Source organism: Cucurbita moschata, unplaced genomic scaffold, assembly GCF_002738365.1.
Source record: "Cucurbita moschata cultivar Rifu unplaced genomic scaffold, Cmos_1.0 Cmo_Scf00207, whole genome shotgun sequence".
Lineage (NCBI taxonomy): Eukaryota > Viridiplantae > Streptophyta > Magnoliopsida > Cucurbitales > Cucurbitaceae > Cucurbita > Cucurbita moschata.
This window is the reverse complement of record NW_019268723.1, coordinates 29,254-33,254: the sequence shown is the minus strand read 5'-3', so window position 1 is coordinate 33,254 and position 4,001 is coordinate 29,254.

Sequence of the window (4,001 nt, the reverse complement as noted above, 5' to 3'; positions counted from 1 at the left end):
TGTAACGTTATGACTAAGGTACGTTCAGGTAACGACACAACTATGATATGTCTAAGGACGTTAAGGCTATGATAAATTAGGGAAGGATATAACCACGAAGTTTTTACGATATGATATGATTATGATACGACATGTGAAGGACGGATATATATCCAACAAGTGTCAAAGAGGGACGTGAGAATAAATTATTCTCAAGCTTTCTTTACATCGGTCAAAGAGTATTTGATAAGCTTTCAAAATTAAGGGTTTTCTTTTTTCTTCTTCCTTCTTTCTCCCTTTTCACGTTTAATTTTTTTTTAAAATAAAAAAAAGTTTAATGTGAGAATGAAGAAGTTAGAAAGGAGAAAGAAATGAATGTAATAAAACTTTTCCGTCGGTAGGAATGGAAATGGTGAATGGGTCCTTGACGATAGTCGACCGCTATACTCTAGTTTTGGATGTAAGTGCTGATTATCAGCAATATGAGTTGTGTCAATACCACACCGTTATCAAGAGGAAGTAAAGTAGAGTAGAATAGATCAAGCGATCCATTTGTTGAGAGTACTGTAAGAGGCACACAAGTAAGAATGTTGGATATAACTACTCTTTCACATCTGAGGGATGAGTCTCATAGATCCAACTACAATATCAAAGAAACTTCAGCTGGTAGTGATTGCTTGCAATGGTGTCTCCGTGGTATCCCAGACACATGTAACATGATTTTTCTTGCTCAAATATAGCTTCATTTGTCTTAAAAGTTCACTTTTGAGTAATCCTGGGAGGCTTCTTAATTTGCAGCCTCTAGTGAAGATGATCACTCCGAGGTGGGTTTGTTAGTGAAGATGCAATTGTATAATCAGGGTTTTATATCAATGGTCCCATTTATATCTATAAATGAAATTTGTGGTGTATTTTTTGGAAATTCAACAATAATCATCGGTTATTTGGTTACCATTCTAAAGAAATTCAACTTTCGACCTTTTGTGAATGCTCAAAGCTACTTGCAAAGTACTGTCGATTATGATCCATAATACTTACTGACTCGAAATTGAGGTTTGTTTATGTTTGAAAATGTGACAAACCAAAAGGCAAGATGCTAATTAATATTGTTTGAGATTGTTGTTGTAAATTCTTCATCTTTGAATACATATTTTGGTTGGCTTATGAATTTTTCCATCTTTTAAAAATATTATTTTTTTAGTTTGGCCCTAATTTCATAATAGACGATTGAATCACAATATTGCAATATTTTAAGTTACTTTTAAGATTAAAGGTCGATGAATAAAGTAATTATGACAAGTTCTTTTTATGCATCTTATTCTGATCTAGCACATAAATGCTTCCTAATTATTTTATTTATTTTTTTATGAATTAGGTTATGAAGATCATTTGATTATAAACGCTTTAATTCAAACAATATTTAATAACTAATCATTTTAATATTTATACTCAAATATACTAACAAGTACTATTAACACTAGTCTCAATGACTTAAAGAATACAATTATTATCTCGAACTATAAAGAATTTAATTCCAACCTATTCTAATGGACAAACGCTTTATTAGACTCTATTGTAAGATTTCACTTCATCAATTTAAGTAGCGTTCAACTACAACTATAAATATCAAATTCTTAAGTATTCATGAACAAAATCGGCCTAACAATGTCTCTAGGAACTATTTACATGAGCCTTGTGGAAGGTTTGCCTTTAGATTCTTTAGTACCAATTAAGGATGTCAATATCCTAGTAGTGCATAATGCAGGAAGGTTCGTAGTTGAAAAGAATAACAAGAATAGTGGACATCGTTTCATCTACAAGCGTGTGGTGAACGGTCTGGTTGGTATGACTAGAGAACGTCGTCCTATAAGAATTTATATTATTGTGATAGAAGTTATAAATAACGATGATATTCCTTGGTCTTTTATTATAAAGGTGCAGAACTTTCTTTTTGTGCATGTGATATATCCATCGCCACCTACTCATAAGCTCTCATCTTTTAAAGAAGTTCTCGAGTTCCTTGTCCCCAAGTAGCAATACAACTACTAGAGTGCTATCTCTACTTATAATAAGCTCTCTCTCTCTCTCTCGAAATATATGTGGGTGTGTTTGTGGATTTATTACTCTCTTTTATTAATGAAACATGACATAGTCATAATGATATTATGAGTATCTTTTCTATCTCTCCCTTCCATATCGCTATATAAAGAATATAAAGATTATAAGTAAAAGTGTACAAGTAATTTGTTACTTTTGAACTTAAAATGCTTATAATTCAATTTATCTTTGTTATCAACAATAATTATCAAACGGTATATAATTTTGTCCAAGTAAGGTCGCTTCTCATTCCCTGTATGATATCATAACACAAAATCGAGCGGAAGGGTTAACGATAAAATGATAACAAAAATCCATTCGTCGAACTAACTATAAAGGAAGGGTTGGTTGGAAACCATGTCTATACTTCTTTGCTTTAATCACATTTAACTGAAGATATATAAGAACAACAGAATATGGCATGCCCAGTCAAAACAAAAAAAATTTCTTGCCATGTTATAGTTAATGAATATGGTATGCACAAAGATCCGACGTCACACTTCATGATTGGAGACCAATACAGTGTGAGCTATGGTCGTCCATACCATCCTTTGGTTCAATTGTGTCAAGCAAATGTTGCAACAAGCAAAGAATTTTTAATAAGTTCACTATTGCAAAGAGCTCGGTTTAAGGCAGAAATGTCTCTGATGTGAAAGGCGCACTAATTCAACGAGATTTAAGTAACCATGAATAAGACACATGATACAGCTTGTAAACGAAACGATGTCCATGACTCTTGTTATTTTCTTCCATTACAAACCTTCTAGCCTCTTGCACTTTTTTGTCATTGACATCCTTAATTGAAATTAGAATTGAAGGAAACACTTCTCCACAACTCATTATGGAACACCTTTGATAGATAGTTTCAACAGGATTACTTTGCCGAGGAATACTTTAAAATTCGATATTTATAGTTGAACGCTACTTAAATTGATGAAGTGAAATCTTACAACAGATGTTAATAAATCGTTTGTCTATTAGAAGAGAGCTTGGAATTAAATTCTTTGTAGTTGGGATAAGGGATGTTTTAGTCAAACGAAGTATACTTTTTAGTTTTAACATAAATTAATTTTTTAGTTTAAAATAAATTGATTTTTTAGTTTTAATTTTATTCCAAATAAATTATTTTTGATGTGGTGTTATGTATTTTAATAAAATTAATATTAACTTAATCAACAAAAATTTGTATTGTTTTTTAAATTATAATCTAAATTAATAAAAATACCATTAAACTTTGCATTTTATCTAAAAAAATACTCATAATTTTTTTTTTAAATACGGTTGAATTTTCAAAAAAAAAAAACATCAAAACTACTCTTTAACTTTCAAAAGTGTTAAAAAAATGATAGATGGGGAGAAAATTGTGTTCATGAGGAAAAAATTGAAGGTTATTTTAGGGGAAGGTTTTCAAGATCAATATAAGATCGTGAAAACATAACAAGAAGTAATATCCTAGCTTAAGGTCGCGATTAAGAACCTACTAGTGGGCTACTTACTAAGTTTTACTCACTCCATGTTTATCATTTTTTTTTTTCAAGTAACTAAGAGTTGGTCATGGATGAGAGCGGACTTTGGAGTGTGGGCCATGGACTAACCTCTGTTTTTAATCTTGTATTTTTTGTACTTCTTTTGAGTCTATTTCTTGTTTTGTGTTTGTAACGAGTATGTATATGTAACACCCCAAAAATGAAGGAAATTATCACTCATAAAATAAGCCCTTCATGAAAGACCCAAAGGATTGAGAGGAAAAAAAATTAAAGGATTAAGCAAGAACAACGGACTTAGTCAAGTAACTCATGTACCCTAACAAGTGATTTCAAGGAGTTAAAAAGGCCTTTTGAAAAGGATTGGAAAGGAAAAAGTAAATCAAAAGGGCAAAAAAGTCATTTTATCAATTATCAAGAATCTTTCCGGATTTGTAATTC